The sequence below is a fragment of the Passer domesticus genome, chromosome W (assembly GCF_036417665.1).
Source record: "Passer domesticus isolate bPasDom1 chromosome W, bPasDom1.hap1, whole genome shotgun sequence".
NCBI lineage: Eukaryota > Metazoa > Chordata > Aves > Passeriformes > Passeridae > Passer > Passer domesticus.
This window is the reverse complement of record NC_087511.1, coordinates 16,137,733-16,156,880: the sequence shown is the minus strand read 5'-3', so window position 1 is coordinate 16,156,880 and position 19,148 is coordinate 16,137,733. Positions and strand designations below refer to the sequence as shown.

The window sequence follows — 19,148 nt, the reverse complement described above, 5'->3', positions numbered from 1 at the left end:
CTTGACTTTATGTTTGAGAAAGCTGGTTTATTATACTATTATATATATTATATTAAAATACTATACTAAAAGAATAGAGAGAAAAGGATCATCAGCAGGCTAGAAAGAACAGGAATAGAATGAATAACAAAGACTCCTGACTCCCAGAGTCTGAGCCAGCTGCATCTGTGATTGGCCATTAATTAGAAACAACTAACATGCACCAATCACAGCTGCACCTGTTGCATTCCACAGCAGCAGATAGTTATTGTTTACATTTTTTTTTCCTGAGGCCCTTGGCTCCTCAGGAGGGAAAAATCCTAGCAAAGGATTTTTCATAAAATATCATAGTGACATATTCCTCCCAGGCCATCTGTCCTTGTTTCCGCTTCCTGAAAGCTTCTTTTTTCCCTCTGAGTTTGCCCTGAGCTCCTTATCCATCCATGGAGGCCTCCTGGCAAATATAGCACGCATATACTCAGGTATCTTTATAGGAATTTAAGAAATGTATGCTGCTATAGACCTTGTAAGATGTCACATCTCCATCAGATGATCAGATTTGCAAAAAAGAATGCAAAGTATGTAGGCTTTGGTAAGCACTGAATTTAGTAACATAACAGTATTGACCAACTGGTCAAAGGTATGAATTTTTTTTAGTCTGTCTGAAGGTCTTTTCTAGATGGTAACACACACAGATAGACCCTAGAGGTTGCTTTCCAATCCCTGAGGAATAGGAAAACTCCTGCAACAGAATAACATTGTCAATACATACTTTTGCTTCACACAGCCAGACTGCCTTGCAAATCCCTGCCAGCACTGGTCCAGCAAATGCATTGCCATCTACCTCTAGGAAAGGCTGGGGAGCAAGATCCAGGGAATAAAACCAGGATGAACCAGGGTTTTCCAGCATGGGGGAGGAGTTGGGCCTCCCTGAACATGTCAGCCCCCTCAGCCCTTGGTAAGAATTTGATGCAGCAAAGCCAAATCCCTCCCCAAACCCTAAACTCTGCCCCCCTTTAAAAAATGAGGAGGGGAAGAGGAAGACAGGACTCCATGAGCATGATGTCACTTATCTAACCTCCCTCCACTCCCTGGAGGAGGGATTTTACTCAGCAAAGCCAACCCCCTCTGCCCCTCACCCCAAGATATCACACTGCAACAGAATTAGTTATGTTGCAAGGGAAAATTAGCAATCATCCCAAAGAAAATTAAACAGAGAATGTTTTGAAAATTTCACTAATGAGGGAGAATGAAATAAAGCTTTCCAAGGAGGAAGCACATGGCAAAGTGCCCTGGTCTTTTGCCCAGGAAGCAACCTGTTGTGTGAAATATTTTGACTGCTTGAAGGGGGCAGAACTCATCTCTCTCCCCACTTCAACATGTGCTAAAATTACTGGAAGAGTGTGAGACATGGAAAACTCCAACCAATGTGCAAGAAACAGCTGGTGCTCCATCGGCCTTCTCCCATGTTATTGTTATTTATTGCAAAATTTAAGGATCTAGACAGAGAAAGCAAACCTCCAAAAAGTGAGCTGAGAGATGGTGGCTGTGTTGATTTTGCACTGCCTGGCTTTTGGTAGCAGAGGGGACACAGACGTGGCTTCTGTGAGAAGCTGCTAGAAGCTTCCACCATGTCTGACAGAGCCAATCCCTGATGGCTCTGAAGATGGACATGCTGCTGACCAAAGCTGGGCCAATTAGGTTAGTAACGACTCTGTGATAACATATTCAAGAGGAAAATCAAAACAAAGTGCACACAGTTTTTCTTCTAGTCAGAGAAGGAGGTGAGAACATGTGAGGGAAAACAACATGATGACACCAAAGTCAGTGGAGAAGGAAGGGTATTACAGCTGAATCCACGATGTTCGTATGTCTGAGACGTAATGCACGACAGAACTCCCTTGGTCATCAGCAAACAGCGTGCTTTATTGTTTGGAGCTTACTTTTCTAGCCAATTCTCAACTCCTGGATTGAGACAGCTCATTGGTCTATCTCTGTGCCCCCAGACTCTGAACCAATACAATGTCTGCATCCTAGGAGAGCTCCCATTGGTTGTGGGCTTCTGTCAGTCAGCCCAGAGGCTGCTTCATGAAGCTGAGCTGCTTATTACAATTTGATTAATACTAATGCAACATCTCACCATTTTGTCTTCACTAAAAATCATGGTTTGTCCTCTGTCATCTATTTGCAGGAATTCCTAGAAACAGGCTGACAGAAAAACATCATGGTTTTAATTTGCATGACATATATAGTGAAAGTGCAGTATATTGGTTTAGTGTCTGTAGGCAAGAATTTCTTAGTTTTAGGTTACAAGTTACAACTTATCTCTAAAAACAATAAACCACTTAAGTCTTAAAACTGTTAAACAAAATTCTAACTACTAGAAAAAACAATCTGTGAACAAAAAAAGTTTGTAAACAGGAAAAATAATTTGTAAACAAAGTTGCAAGTTAAATCTTAACTCTAAGCTGAATGTATAATTTTGAAATATTCAACTTTAGAGTTGTAAGAAAAAACAGACTTAACAGATAAAGCAATTTGTAAATAAATAGAGTCTTTATATGAACCATTACTTTAAGAGTCCCAGATTTCTATGAGGTAGTTATCAGTTCTTTTGGTTACATGGCTTCATAATGTCTGATGAAGGGACATCGACTGGTGTCTGTGGTTTATAGTGTTCATTGTAATGCATTTATCTTGGTTTTAGGCAGCTGAATTATCATAGGATCATTGTACTGTTACATGATTCATTGTAAAACATGAGAACATGATATCACCCAAGACTCAAAAAGGAGGTATGCATTCACCCCAACCTTTTTTCCCCTTTTAGATTTGTATAGTAAATGTGAATAGGAGCAATGGTTTTGAACAGTATTGTAGTGCAAGAAAATTGTGTTAACATGAGTAACAGTGTAAGCAATCTACTTTTTCCTTTTGTTAGGAGTTAGTGATTTTAGAGTTGAATCTGCCTATGAAGTATGAAGTTAGTAAATTAATATTCTGTGTATGTGTCAACGGACCTAGAATGTTAAGATGATTATATTTTTTGAATCTTCAGGTTTGATCCTGAAATAATGCAAGCAGGGCTATTAGGAATACTAAGAGACAAATTATTAATATATATCTTACAATATCTTTGATACACAGCAGCCCATGCCTGAGAGAGGAATGTAATACTTTCTTAATAACTTTAGTAAAATCAGCTATCATAGGCTTAGTGATTTTGATTTTAATACATGTAAGTAGTAATGACAGGTATTGTACTATGAACTCAAAGGCATATTTAACAAACAGTTGTACCATTTTGTCATTCTTTTGTGGTACCTTTTCCATATTTTTACCTTAACTATATGTTATTGGTTTATTATAGTTTTTGGAATATGGAACCTTTAATTTTTATGAAAAATGTGTATTTTATGATTGGCTTTTTGCAAATATTAAAATGAATATTATATGTGTTATGTTAAAAAGTTATGTTGTATTTATTTTCTTAAGTAGTGTGTTAAATATAGTTTTAGGTTATAACATTATGTTAAAATATAAACTATGCTATGTAAAATACTTTTTAACTAGCTCAAGAAAAAGATGAGATAATCAAGAAATTCTTCGCACAGAGATAACAGCAACATGCTAAAATCCCAAAGAGAAAGAATTATTGCCTCCTTATCATGAAGAACTAGTCTCCTTGTGGACTCCATGGAGTCTGACCATGATTTACAAGATGAAGGGGGGGGGAAGTTGACCATAACCAAAAAACACCCTTTGTTTGAAAAGTTTTTAAATCATGTATGAGATGTATGAATATGCAACAGGCTATTGCTTTTAAGAGTTAATCCTTTGTTAGTGAGCCATGGTTTTTTTTGAGGAAAGCATCCAAATGTTTGTACTCTTTGCTTTTATTGTCCTTTTTGTCCTAACTCTGATTGTCCAGATTCTTATTGCTCTATTTTGTATTACTATTTTTATAACCATTTTATTACTATTAAACTTTTAAAAATTTAAAAAAAGTGATTGGCATATTTCACACTTTGTTGAAATGTCAGAAGGTAGTGTGTCTGTGAAGTTTTGTTGGGATTTGATTGGTAGAAGCCTTCTGTCTGGACTGGAGCTGTTAGTATATTTGTTTGCTTCTTCATTGATAAATCCTCTGCTTGGGCTAGAATAAAGGGGCTCAAACGTGATTGGGTTTGTGGACCTTCCATGGGGGTTAGTTCACTAGCAGTAATAAATCCAAGCATATTTGCAACAGTAGGCAATCCTAACCCATGCTTAGCAGCCATTTGGCATAGCTCTGAGAGGATTCGCCAATTAAAGGGTATGTGTTTGTCAGGTGTTATCCCATTACCTCACACCACTGGGAATGCTGTAACTGTTCTCTCACTCTGTTGCCAGTTCTCTGATGATGATGAACACATGGGTACAGAAATTAGTTCAGCCCCCTCTATATCTGCACAAACTATAGCCTTTTGTTTTACCTCCATTACTATAACCCGGCTGCTACCCTACCGGGCTGATGCCCAGCAGGGGTGCCGGGGCCAGGATAGCTCAGCAGGAGCTCAGGCAACCTAGGCAAGCTATAGTGATTATCAGCTCTTAGTGATTTCCAGCTCTTTAGCTTGCTAGGTGCCGCAGCAGCAGACGCAGGGAGAGAGACGAGAAGGCCATGTGAGGTTCCGCAGGGTTCTTTTATTCAGGTGTTCCGCGAAGGTTGCCAGTGACAGCTCTTCTGCCGAACCCGTCAGAATCAGGGGTTTTTATACCCTACAGGGGTTTTGAAAACTGTCCAATAGTAAGGGTCAGGGGAAAGTGACCTATGGGCTTACAGAGAGATAAGCAGGGTCCAAAGGAGGAAGAGAGGGGCTGCTAGGGTCCAGTCATGCTGACTTGGCATTTCCTAGCTCAGGCTTCTGACCGCCAAGGAGGCTGTGCAGGCCCTAGGCCTGCTACACATTACTGGGTGTCGAGTGGGAATGTTTCTTGCTTGGAACATCGAAGGGGCTGGAGCTGGTGTTGGCAGGGTTGCAGGCACATCTTCGGCTTGTTGGGGCTTTGGTTGTAGCTGCCATGGTGCTACGGCAGGGACAACTGCATGTCTAGGGCTGGTGCTGGGGACGGGATTCTGCCTCGTGGTGCTGGAGCTTCTTGGTTCTGGTGTGCTTCTGGGTGTGACGTAGTGGCAACATCTGGGCACTTGTAGAGATGTCCCCGTACAGTTCAGTATTTAATAGTGTGAAAAATGCTTATTTTATTATTGACTTCTGGCAAATATTAAAATGCATATTATATTTTGTTATAGGTAAAAATGAAATATGCCCAATTCTAATAAAAACAAAAAAGAATTTATTCCCGACCGTGATACAGTCCCAACAGCCAACAATCAACAGTGCAACACCCCTGGGAGATAGTCTGGGTGGACCTAGATCTGGCCTCTATCGCACCAAATCCCCCATCGTCTACACTGGCCGCTCCGAGGGAGCAGTTCTTATACTCTTTATTTTGCCCATGGCAGAATCCCTTTGTCTCCTTTTAGAGTGCTTCATATTCAAGTTGGTTCTTTTCTTCAGTATGAACTGCACAAAGCTTTCATCCGGAATTGATTAATGCATCTCCCAGATTTCAGGTGGCAGGTGTTGATGGCTCTGGTTATCTCAGATGGGTATCTTTTCGGGCCATCTTCTTTGGGTGTCACTGGATACATGCCTCCTGAACGACCATCTCCTGTGCAGCTGAAATTTCCTTCTTATGTAAATGTCATGGTATCTCCTTGCCAGTCTGCCACGGTTTCGTCATCCTGAGAATTAAATTCCTAGCCCCCCCCCCCCATGTACAGCCGGTTTGGTTCATATACTTTTATAGAAGTCTATATTTTATCTGCACGAATTACTAACTATATCCCTAACATGTGTTATGTTAGAAAGTTATGCTGTATTTATTTTCTTAAGTAGTGTGTTAAATTTAGTTTCAGGTTATAACATAATGCTAAAATAGAAACTATGCTATGTAATGTGAAATACAAAGCTGTGTTTCATGTCAGGTACATACAGGCTACGTGTGTATCTGTGATTGTGATATGTGTGTGAAATAAATGGGCAGGAGATCTTTCTCCTTTTTAATGCCTTTATTAAGAAGAATCAGCTCAGGTGGGGAGAAATCGATGGGTTGCGCCCACACCGCCGTTGCTCCCAGGCGTGGCACGAAGAAGGAGGATGATGCAGCTTTGTCCGCTGGTCTGCAGACAGAGCTGGGGATTCTGTCCTCACGGGAGAGTCGTAGAGTCCTGCTTGTTTGTTTAACACTCCGGGGTGTCTCTTTAATCAGTATCTTTTCAGGTTAGGGTGAGAAACAAAAAGGTCCAAGCAGGTACGGGACTATGCTCCCATCCTTAGACGTCACTTAAGTCACTTGTTGGCTAGTGATTTTAGGGGTTTTTCTTGTAAAAACTGTAAAACTGTAAAAACCCAGGGTGCAATGCATTTCTCATCTGCATACTGGCTCTGATGTCACTCCTATTTTCTTTACCTTGGAAGTTTTGTCCTGGTGTCTTCTTGGCAAGTGGCCAGCATCAGGGAAACAATAGTTAATCACCGGCCATTAACGGGTAATTTAGGACTTTTTCTTTGGCAGCACAACCAAAGAAGTCTGACTGGTCTGACTTGTTTTTTTAACTCTGAAACTTAAAAAAAATACAACTTTCTATTCATAACATGTGGAAACTGACCATGGGACAGTTATAAAGACAATTCTAATAAATAACTGAGGAAGTAAAGCATGGAAGAAGGCCTTTGAACCTATCCTTTGTTCGCAATTAACCTTTATAAGTCTTGATTTAGGAGCATTCGAATTAAAGCTTTAAGGATGTTGCTGTTTGACAGGAACTTTCTGCTTCTAGCTAAAAAGAGTTGTGCAATAATAACCTTTTGAAGTATAATTGTAAGACATTGCTTGTAGTAAGGATCTGTGAAACTATAGCTTTAGAATATATAAAAAGGAAACATGCTTATCTCAACGCCTTAACAAAACATTGAAAAGCATCTTGAGAAAGGAACATGAACACCAACTCAAGGATTGATAGTTTCGACCAAGGAAAGCTGGAAGTCACTGTTATGAGATTTATAGTCCTTGCAATTAAAAGGTGAACCCACATCTGGAATCTGGACCTCACCAGCTGGGAGACTTCTTTCTTCTTTCGGAAGCTGGACCCCACCATCTGGGGATACTACTTTCTGAGATACATCCTGAGAAAAACTAAATCACAATAGTGTATAGAATTGTGACGTAAAAATTGGGAATAGAAACTGCTGAGAAAGCTTATGAGTACCCCTATAAATATCTGTAAGCCCCAACTATCGGTGTGCAGTTGGAGGGAAAATTTCCCCCACTGTATCCAGCGCTGTATTGCTCATACTTTACCATATTAATTAATAAATTGATTGCTGCTTGAATATTGGCCTAGTCAAGCTTCTCATTTATAACAGTAAGATACTTTTTTAAAAGAAAAGAATGAGGTACTCACACCAAGATAGCAGCAACAGGACACCTAAATCTTTCAGAGAAAAAGAATTTATTGCTCTCTTATCAGAAGTAACTAACGTCTTCCTGCCTTGTTCAGCCCTGAAGATGTCGTCAGGATTCAGAGGAAGAAGTTGACCCTGACCAGACAGAATCCTCTGTTTGAATAGAATTTATGCATCATGTATGAGATGTATGAATATGCAACAGGCCATTGCTTTTAAGGGTTAATCCTCTGTTAATGTGTGTCCTTTTTCAGGCTTATTTTGCCCAGAGAGAGGTACCCGGACTGTCCGTAACTCTTTGTTTTTATTGTCTCATATTGTCCTAATCATCAAAATTTTTATTACTCTAATTATATTACTATATTTATAACAATTTTATTACTATTAAACTTTTAAAATTTTAAGAACAAGTTGTTGGCATTTTTCACAATAGTCTTATTAAATCCAAAACAAACCTCCATGGTTTTATAGCTCTCATTGCATTTCCCTCCACTTTTGAGGCTGCCTTTAATATACAGTGACCAGTTTGTTCCCAGGTATTAAGACCAAAGGCAGTTTCTTTTGTTGTGTCAAATCCATGGGGTTTTGCCCATGTAATTAATCTACATAGCTCTTCTTCATCATAGTCTATGTCCCATTCCTTACAGAAAATTTTCCATACCTGTATTGTGGGGTTTTCTGATGTTAAAAACCAAGCACCCATGGTCTCTGATGGGGTTTTTCTTCTTTTTTCAACTTCTCCAGTTTCTTTTTGCAAACAACCCTTTGGCTGAGTGTTCTTGCAACCTTTGTTGCAGCTTGTATCCTTGCAGCCTTTTTTGCCTATTTTCAGGCTCTTCCAGCCTCATCTTTCCAGCTTTTTCAGCTTCTGTGGTTTCTTTTCCCACACAGCCCTTTGGCTGTAATTTCCTGTGACCTTTGTCACAAAGTTAGCTCCTGCAGCCTTTGCTGCCTATTTCCAGGCTCTTTCTGGCCTCTTTCAGGTTTTCGCTCTGTTCTGCAAAATACTCAGGTTCTTGGACTGCTTGTCCTCACAGCAGGGGGTCACTATGTATTACAGCTGAATCCACGATGTTCGTATGTCTGAGATGTAACACATGATAGAACTCCCTTGGTCATCAGCAAACAGCGTGCTTTATTGTTTGGAGCTTACTTTTATAGGCAGTTCAAAACTCCCGGATTGAGACAGCTCATTGGTCTATCTCTGTGCCCCCAGACTCTGAACCAATACAATGTCTACATCCTAGGAGAGCTCCCATTGGTTGTGGGCTTCTGTCAGTCAGCCCAGAGGCTGCTTCATGAAGCTGAGCTGAGCTGCTTATTATAACTTGATTAATACTAATGCAACAGAGGGGGAGGAGGTGCTCCAGGTGCCAGAGCCAAGATTCCTCTGCAGGCCATGGTGAAGACCATGGTGAAGCAGTTGTCCCTCTGCAGCCCATGGGGATCCATGGGGAAGCAGAGATCCACTGGCGGCCCGTGGGGAAGATGCTCATGCTGGAGCAGGTGGATGCCTGGAGGAAGCTGTGATTCAGTGGGAGAGACAGTGGAGAGTGAGGGTCCTTGCTTCCAAGCTGGAGCAGCCTGACCTTGGAGGACTGCATCCCGTGGAAGAGTGACCCACGCCGCAGAAGTTTTGGAAGGACTGTGTGCCCGTGAGATGGACTCACATTGCAGCAGTTTTGGCAGGACTGCTGCTCATGAGGTTGGAACCATGCTGAAGAACTTCATGGAGAACTGCCTCCTGTGAGAGGGACCCCACACTGCAGCAGGGGAAGGACTCCTCTCCCTGAGCAGCAGAAGAAAATCCTCAGGTGACAAACTGACCAAAAACTCCAACCCCTGTCTCCTTGCACTGTTGGTGGGAAGGAGGGAGGGGCCAGGGGGAAAAAGGTGGGTTTTTAAGGGCTTATTATAGTTCTCGTTCTCCTCCTCTGATTTTTTTAGTAATAAATTCACTTTGTACCTCTAAGCTGAGCCTGTTTTGCCCCTGGACTGTTTTTTTCTCATGGTCTTTACCTCAACTCAATGAACCCTTTGGTAATTTTTTTTCTCTTCTCTGTCCAGCTGTGGCAGGGAAGGGTGAGCAAGCGGCTTTCATGGGTGCCTGGCTTTTGGCCAGTGTCAAACCATGGCAGTGGTGAGTTCAAATATCTTAAAAAGCTCATTGGAAAGAAATGGAAATTCAGTTTCCCTGAATTTGCAATGAAGCTTTGCTAACTCCTCCTACACTGCCTCCTTCTGGCAGCAGTGAGTTTTGAGCCTTGCCTGTCACTAGAGGCTGGAGGCAGAACTGCTGCTGGAGAATCCATAAGCTTTTGGGGAAAAATACCTTTATCATTGTGCAAGTTTGGTTTTTTAGCCACACTAATAACTCTGAATGTTCAAGTATATCCTCACCAGCCAGAAGACTGGATGTATGTCCAGACATGGAATAAAGAGCCTGTTAAGCAGAAGTGGAAAGGACATTTGACTACATACATGGCTGTGAGATCTATAGCTGGAGACTCTTAAATTATATGAATAAAGTCATCTCCAGTCACAGAGGAATCCTATTGGACAGTATAGTAAACAGTAACTCTGTCGCAGATAAAGATGTAACTCTAAAATGAAATGCATTAAATGGTTTATCATTTGTATTTTCAGAACAATGTCTCCAGTATGGCAGCATGGTTGTGTGCTCCTGGATTAGTCAACCATCCTAGGAGGACCTTGTACCTAATGACTGTAATAGCAAGTATGGCTTCAAATGGCAGAGGGGTAAGCGAGCAAGAAAGAAAACAGTGGTGTACTTTTCCCTAAGGACCACTCTAACCTCCCACACATAGAATAAATACTACATTAAGAATTTACTTATGGACTTGAGTACAAATTTTCAAAATGGGATAGAATGTCTAGATTGGACAAAAAACATTTTGTCTAAAACTGAAAAGCTCTCAAAAGGATGGCTGGCTTCTCTAACTCAAGTTTGCCTACATGGTGCTAAGAATCCTCATCAGCATTGTTAAGGTACTAGATAATTTAAATGAGTTTTACTAAATAAGTTTTATTAGTGATTGTTGCATTTTTGATGTCTTCTAAGTTTATTTTCACAGACTGTTATTGTTAGTTTCATCAACGGATCTATGAAATGGCAGAGAACACAAAAGATTGCCAGGTGGATGATTCCTGCATTTGAAGTAGGTCCAAGTGGGACGGAGTTTTCTCCTTCTAAAAGTGTTTCATGAGAGGATGAAGCGGTGACAGAACTGAACAGTTACTGTTCTTCACTGCATTGAGTGTTTACATGTTTTTATCTTGATATGTTTTAAGATATCTATGTTCATATGTCATATAAGTTTGTTGCCACCAATGGTTCTATTTTCTCTCTGGTTGCCACAGTGGGTAGGAAAGATTCTGTTATGGTTTGACCCTGGCACAATGCCAGTGCCCCCATGAAAGGTATATTTCCAAAATGGTTACTGTGAGATGTGACCCGGAAACAGAACAAAGCAGGCTCCAACTTGGGAATGGAGGGAAAAACACAACACTTTATTAATCTACAACATAAGAGACAAAAGGGAAAAAAAAGGAAAAAGGGGGGAAAAAAACCAAAACACACACACAGCAATCCACAATGGAAAACTTCCAAAACACTCCTCCTCCCTCCACCCCTCTAACACTCAATTCTCAATCCAATACCATCCTCCACACAACCTACCCCAGTTCATCAGGAGACTCTCCCTCTTGCACCATGGGCCTCCCCAGGAAACACATTTGGAACCTCCTCTGCTTCCATGTCACACATGGCAGCGGCCCAAAGAGAATCTGCCGTGGTGACCATCTTCCTTCCATGTCCAGTGCTCTCACCACTGTCCATGGATCCAAACTGCTTCTTAGGTCCTTTTAAGAATGCCTCGCCCAGTTCCAAGAAGTGGCAGCCTCTCACCATTTGGGACACCTGTCCCCCCCATATTTACTCCCCTGGGGCCTGGGGGTCTCAGGAACAGAGATCTTTCTCCGCTGAAGACAAAGGGCTCCACCACACCTTCCCCATCAGTCTCTGTTCCCTCTACTTCTTCTCACAACAGCTTTGTCACTCCTGGCTTCCGGCCAACTGCCTCCCCCAAGGTGCAGTCTCTACATTACAGGAAGAAATTGGTTCCATCCCATGGCCATGTAAGAGAAAAGTCCAGCCAAAAAGGCTACTCCATCATCTCCTCCATCCAAGGCGCTTCTCATCTGCTGGCATTTCTTCATCCACTCAAGCCTTCTTCTCATTTGCCCATCCTCCATCCCCTCTCAATTCTTAGCTGGGGAGGATCAGTGTTTTTTACAGCTTCCATTATCTCAGTACCAAAGGGGTTAAAACCTCAGCCACAGTCTGCCGGGGGCTGGGCACCTTGCCCCCCCCCTCCCTTCTTCTCCTGGCCATGGTGCCCGCACAAGATATCAAATTTCAAGCCAGCACAGTCTCTATCACTCTCGCCCGGGGGGGCTGCCCAAAACATCCCAGATCTCCTCCACCCCTGCACCTTGCAGGGCTCCGGCCTCCCTTCCCACAGGCTGCATGGCCACCCCCTCCCCTACCCAGACGCAGCTGGGCAGGGGAGGAGGTCAGATTCAACTCACCGACGGATTCCAAAAGAGAGAGTCCCTCTGGGAATCTTCTGCTTTTAACCCCTGTGTGTTCTCAGAGGCATATCCAGGTCCCCAGTGGCCACACCAGGTGCCAATTTCAAATCTGGCCACTGATTGGTTTGACCACAACTTTCCCAGAAACTCACTTCCTGGTCAAACCATGACAGATTCCTCCCTCAGTTTAGTTTTGGGAGGTCACACAGGATTTCATATGGTTATGGAATCACATTTGTGTACCTCTTCCTATCTCCTCAGAGCAAAGCATAAAATTACTATACCGAGGGAAGCTCGTGTTAATGGTAAGTGATGTGTAAAGCATGACTGTGTAGAAGGGGATGTTGAACTATTGGTGGCCCCTGGAAGGAGGAAGAAAAGGGGCTGACAAAGGAGCTGAAGGTGCAGCTGGAAAATTCTCTCCAGCTGGAGACAAAGAAGGCATAAGTGGTTAAGCTGACAGAAGAAGAAAGATTTCTCTTTTGAGAACCACTGAAGGCTCTGGTAAAGTTGCAAAGGTATTTGATCCAAACCCCAGACCCTGACTGAAATTATATGATGAGGAGGTTGGAATGACTCGACTTTTGTTATGTCTTTGACTTCCACCCCTGAAGCAATCCAGACTGATGCAGTAGAATTTTTACAGAATGAAATTTTCCCATGGTGTCCACTGACCTTTTTCTCTTTCCCTGAGTATAGGTTCTGGGAATCCCCCTGAAACCTGATTGGTGGGAGGGATAAGGGTGGTAATATCACATATATATATGTTTGGGTTGTAGTGATAGCTGAACCTGTAAGATCATGGACTCCAAAAAGCAAGGCAGCCTAACTATCGAGCCTTATAGAGTTTGACAAAGAGTGCAATGTATTGCACTATCAATAAGCAACAGAGAACCTTAAATTGGACTCACCATGCTATTTTGGAGCCCAGCCTACAAGTCCAGCAAGTATCAAAAATAGTTTTATAAAATTGTCTAATGTTTGAGAATGCTGAACCTTACCAAAGAGTCAAATGGCATCAGGAAACACAAAGGTAATTATAGCCAAATCTGCTGGACTCTTTGGTTACTGCAGCTGAAAGATGGGTTCATTAACTCTCCTCCCTGATCCTGGTTAGCATTGTATCTTGCCTGCAATTTTAGATACTCATGGGGTGGGGGTGATGACCTGCATAGAAGGATATTAACTAGACTTATGCTTTGAGTATTGGAAGAGCAATTATCCATTATATGAGTTCCTGTATACTTTCCTCTTCTTTCCTTTCTGCTCTGCCTGCTAGATTAGGATCCCACTGCTGCCACAAGAGGAAAAATGCCATTACTATGTTTCCAGTCAATGCTTCACATGACAGGGTGGTTATGAGAGACTGGAAAGATTGATGTCTTGAGACATTTTGGGATGCATGTGTGTGGGGGAAAGGGTAGGTCAGGCCTTGCCCCTAGAGGGCACCCATAGAGCCTGTATCCCAACTCCGCAGTGTCTACCAATCATGGCACACTGGAGGCAGTGCTCCACACTTCCCTAACCTAGCTCCTGAGTGGCCAAATGACCACAAGTCCCACCTGGGAGAAGGGCCCACAAAGGCCAAGGGATATTTAAGGCTTAACGTGAAGCCATCATGTTGTCTGGCCCCTACCTCTTCTTGGAGTTTCTATCATTGTGGGAACCCAGGAATTGGTAGCTCTGTCTGTGCTTTTCTATATATTTTCTGTCTTTCTCTCTTTCACTTTTTTCTTCTAATTCCCTCTTCTTGGAATTCTTGAGTAACTTGGAGTTGAACAGGCTTAAAGTTTGCCAAGTTGAATTGGCCAAGTTAATGCTTTGAGAAGTCTTTTATGTTGATTGAATGTTGCACTAAACCTTTTGACGAAGTTTCTTTGATTTTCTAAAGTTGCCAGTAAAGTCTTTTGTGTTGTTTTGACCTCCTGAGAATATCTTGTCAGTATTTCTCCTGTGTGTCTAACTCAGAGTACATGAACCATTGTAAGCCCTTTTAAAAGTCGTGTCAAGTGAATTGTTTGGGGCCTTATGCCCTGCTAATTTGGATTTAAAAGCTGCTGAGACCATGCTGGATTTCAGGGTGGTGACTATGTACGTCTCTCTCCTTTTCCTTTCTCTTTCTCCTCCTACCTTCTTTTTCTCAAACTATATTGTAAGCCGGACCCAAAAAATCCAGTCAGTGTCAAGTGTCTTGTCCTATCTGCATATTCTAAAGATTGCAAATAAAAGTTGCTTGCTATTGAATCTCCTGAGAACTTTGTTGTTTCTCCCATGCACTGTCCAGAGTATATCCAACTACCTTCCCTTGAACCCAGCAAGTGGGCTGGGGCATTAGAGCATGTGAATAGTAAAATTAAAGTGCTTATTTTCCCCCAAGAAACATGTTCACTGTAAGAATACTCAGTCTTGCAATACCCCACATAAAGCCTTCCAATAAAAGGTTAGTTCTAGGAATTTGAAACCGAAACATCAGGGTTTGGTTTTTTTCCCATTAGTAATGATGACTACACTACAAATGCCTAAAGAACAGTTATATGTGGAAAAAGCAGGATGGTACAACAGCTCAGTTAAGGAAAAGAACTTTAGTGCACTTAGCTCATTTTAGCCAACATAGTACCTTGTCCTTTTCGCATACAAAGTGGACTCAAGGATTTCCATTTTAAGAAAGAAATTATTTGGCAAGCAAAACACTGTGTCAAGCTGTCTTTTTTTTCCTCATATGCTTGGACATATTAAGTCTTATAAACATTACATAATTCCTTTTGGTTTTATTATTAAATGAGAAAGTCTGATTTATTACATTGTCACATTGCTACTCAGAAATGCTGCAGTGATGAAGTCAATGTCTGGTCAACCGAAGTCCTCATTCTACATTTTTTCACAAAGAAATTATAGTAATATTCAACACAATACTCCTTGCTTTCTTCAGAGAAAAGTCCCATCATTCTTCTTCTAATGGGGCATGTTACTACATCAATTAGATTTTTTTTCAAACAATACATCCCCAAATTTTCATGAGATCAAAACAAGCTTCTACAGATGTTACAGAAATCTTCACACATCATCATCATCTGATGTATCACTGCTGCTTGTCTCAGAATCCTCATTCTCCAGAGCAGGTTTGAAAGTGCTGTTTTCCCAGGGGCTAAATTTAAAATCACAGATGAAGCCATTTTTCAAAATGCCATTTTTTCGAAGGACATTTTTTTTGTAACTGAAATGAGAAAACAAGATGTATCAGAGAAATAAAAAGCTAAAAACAACAATCTGTGTTGCCATGATAATTTAGTGAAAAAGCCTCTGCTAGGATTTTTCCTGCCCTGAGGAGCTGAGGGCCTCAGGAAAGAAATGTAAACAATGGCTATCTGCTGCTGTGGAATGCCACGGGTGCATCTTCCATTGGTTCATGTAGATTGTTTTCAATCAGTGACCAATCACAGCCACCTGTGCCAAGGCTGTGAGCAGTCACAGGTTTTTGTTATTCATTCCTGTTCTATTCTTGTCTTTGTAGCCTTCTGATCTTCTTCTCTCTCTTCTTTTAGTATAGCAGTAATGTAGTATTTTAGTATATTATATAACATAATAAATCAGCCTTCTGATCAAAATGGAGTCAAGCCTCGTGTCCTCGTCCGAGGGGTTGCAGTTTAAACAAGAATTGGTGACCCCTGGACGTGTGAAACTGATGGTCACCCCAAGAGTGACCATGGAGTCTAGCCTGGAGCTGAAGAAACGAGACCCTGAAGATGGGCAGAGTTCACAGCCAAGGCAGACAGGAGAACCTGTTGGACTTTCCTGGACATTGTGTCCAGAGACCGCAGAGCAGCAGAGCTGCACAGCTGGATCCACAAGGACACTGTCTAGAGGTACTGTTATTTTTTCCCTTCCTGAAGATCCTGCCATTCACAAAAGGTGGGAGGAAAGTTGGGAAAATGTACCTTCGGAAGCTCAGGTTCCGTTTACTGCGTCAGAGGAGAAAGTTATTAAATTCTGGTGCAGATGGAGACACGAGGACGGAATTACTTATCGTCTGTGGGAGAGAGACTGTTATGAGTTTTTCAGATGGGCAAAATTTCATAGATTTTTTACAAATGTTGTATACTCCCTTGATTTAGATTTTTGGAAGTTCATGAGCGCTGCTTTTAGGTGGACAGTGGACCAGGGTGTTGCACCCCCAGCGGTGTATGTAGTGCACATACACATTTATTTTGTTATTCTCGAAAAATGGGGCAATGCGAGGGACATCATGGCTCGGGTGCACAGTCGCGTTCTGTCCCCGCCAGGTTCGGCACGAGAGAAGCCTCTCAAAGAAGATGAACCGCGAGTTTGCAGCCCCCCCGCACTGCCCACAGCTGAGCAAAAGTTTTTCTCTGCTCCCTCGGAGCAAACAGATCTGCCTTCCCCCCCCCGCTCCTTCTCTTGGGGGGGATGGGGAGCCGGCCCCGCCCGCTTCGCCGCGGAACTCTCCGCTTCCCCCACCCCGGGAGGGGGCAGATCCGATTCTGCCTCAGCCGGCTCCGCCCGCGGCCCCGCAGCCGCCCGAGCCAGCTCCGCCGGCTCTGATGACTGCGCCTGCGCCGCGGCACCCGGAACCGCCTCCCGCCAATCCGCCCGTGTTGCCAGGCAACGCGATCAACAACAGTGATTCCCCGGCTGTGCTGCTGTCCCTGGGAGCTGCAGGAGCTGCCTCCCTGTCTTCTTCCTCTGCATCCCAGCCGGCAACTGAATTCGCAACGGTGCAGGCAGCGCCTGCGCGGGCCGACCCCGTTCCGAGCCCGCCGCCCCCGCCTGTCCCGCTGCTCCCTGCCGATCCAATTGCAGTGCAAGAGCTTGCCGAGAATGGTGCTGAGCCCACGGGACCGCTTCAAGAGCCGACACCAGCGCCCGTGCTGCCCGCACCACCCATCCCAGTTGTCCCGCTGGTTTCCGAAGCTCCATCACTCGCATCAGACCCTGCGAAGAGCCTGTCCTTCCGTGGAGGAGGCGTGGCCCGCCAGCTGGCTGCAGGAGCAGTTCGGCTGGCTGTGTTCAAAATCAGTGTGGTTTCTGGGTAACTTCGCATGTGGTCGGGAGCTTCTCCCTGGGGGTTGGGGTGCCTGCCTTCCCCCGAGCGCCCTAGCGGCGTGGGGGAGTTGGCTCCTGTGGTATCTGCCTCTGGTTCCCAGCCCAGTGGGGATGGGGGTGGTGCCGAGGGGCAGAATGCAGGAGCAGTGGCATTTGCATTGCAGGAGCAAGAGACACAGAGCAAAGCAAGCATTGCTCGCTTGCTCTGGAGACAAGAAACCCTCAGATCTGGGATGAAAATTCCTGAGAAAGCTTCTCTTCCCGAGCTGCCGGTGTGCATCGGTGCTGCTGGGGGGAGGAAGCATTGGGTCATTTCTGCTCTGAAGACGCTGGCAGCATGGTCCTGCCAGGTTCTGAGCACACAGAGCCTGCCTCACAGGCTGGTTCTGGGCCGTTTGGCTCATTTCCCTGGGCCGGAGCCACTGCCCCGCCCAGTGCTGGGTTTGGGGACTTTGCTTTCCCCACAGGGACCTGGGCCACCATTCTGTGAGCCAGGTCTGGGTTCTCTGGTCCGTCCACCAGGACCAGGGCCACCCAAGGGTCCTAGAGACCCTCTGCTGCTGCTCTTCTTCTTTTGAAAAAAAAAAAAATTAATAAAAAAAAGTGGAAAGAGCTAGCAGCGCAAAAGCATTGAAAAGCCAAAAATTAGCCTCAGCCCAAGTGGTTCAATGAAGGGCTGTGGCCAGGGCATTCCAGAAATTTTCTCTGAATTGTTTCATGACTGTCAATGAATTGTTTGATGATTCTTGTTTTCTTTAGCAGTTCTTTGTTTCAGAATTCTGCAAGCCTGTTTCAGGACCAAAGGGGACTTCCAGAGATGTCAAAGAGGAACATCTTCAGTCCATGGACTCTGTCCTGAAACTCAGCTGTTTGGACTTGAAACAATGAACTTTCTTTGCATGAGTTTTTGCATTTTCTTATATTTTAAGATTGTTTAGTGTTATGATAGAATTTGATGTTTGATAAGTGAAGAATTTCCCTGAATGTTCTACAGGTGAAGAGCTTCCCTGACCATTCCACATCAGCAGTTGATTGAGATTTTGATTGGCAACAGATGAACCTCAAGAGGTGCTTGTTCTCTCTTCTGCAAGGGCCCAGTAGAAGAGATTGCAAACATTTATTTTTCTATTTAATTTAATAAATTTAAAAGGGTGAGATGTAGCCATGATAATTTAGTGAAAAAGCCTCTGCTAGGATTTTTCCTGCCCTGAGGAGCTGAGGGCCTCAGGAAAGAAATGTAAACAATGGCTATCTGCTGCTGTGGAATGCCACGGGTGCATCTTCCATTGGTTCATGTAGATTGTTTTCAATCAGTGACCAATCACAGCCACCTGTGCCAAGGCTGTGAGCAGTCACAGGTTTTTGTTATTCATTCCTGTTCTATTCTTGTCTTTGTAGCCTTCTGATCTTCTTCTCTCTCTTCTTTTAGTATAGCAGTAATGTAGTATTTTAGTATATTATATAACATAATAAATCAGCCTTCTGATCAAAATGGAGTCAAGCCTCGTGTCCTCGTCCGAGGGGTTGCAGTTTAAACAAGAAATCTGCTGCATTTCAGCATTCTCTATGTCATCTATGGGCTACATTAGATCCACTGCACAACCTATTTTATATATATATCCCCAAAGGAAAATTTACCTGAAAACCTTCACTTCTGGGCCAGCCACCTGCATACATGAGCCTCCAACTGTGCTAAACCAAGCTCCTGCAGTGAACAAGAGTTTACCTTCTTCTCACCCACTTCCTCAGACATCTTGCCCCAGTGATCCCTCCCACATGGTCTCTCCTGTGGTGCAGTCCCTTTTTTCATGGTCTGCTGCAAACACCTGTGCTAAGAAGGGCAGGTTCTGCAGCAAGGAAGGGGCCCAGGAAGAGAAGAAGCAGAGCAGAATGGGTATCTTAGTCTGTTTACCTGATGCAGTTGGAAAGTCAGACAGTGGAGAAAAGGAAACAACTTATTTTACAAGAAAGAAATTACTG

At 43.3% G+C, this 19,148-nt stretch overlaps 1 long non-coding RNA gene across 1 annotated transcript; it reads left to right on the top strand.

Annotated features, from left to right (window-relative positions):
- The first annotated feature begins 15,290 nt into the window (after window positions 1–15,290).
- On the top strand, window positions 15,291–18,660 carry LOC135289088 (uncharacterized). The gene is made up of 2 exons (XR_010351889.1): window positions 15,291–15,970; window positions 16,388–18,660. It is a non-coding gene; the product is annotated as an uncharacterized LOC135289088 (long non-coding RNA).
- The last annotated feature ends 488 nt before the right edge of the window (window positions 18,661–19,148 follow it).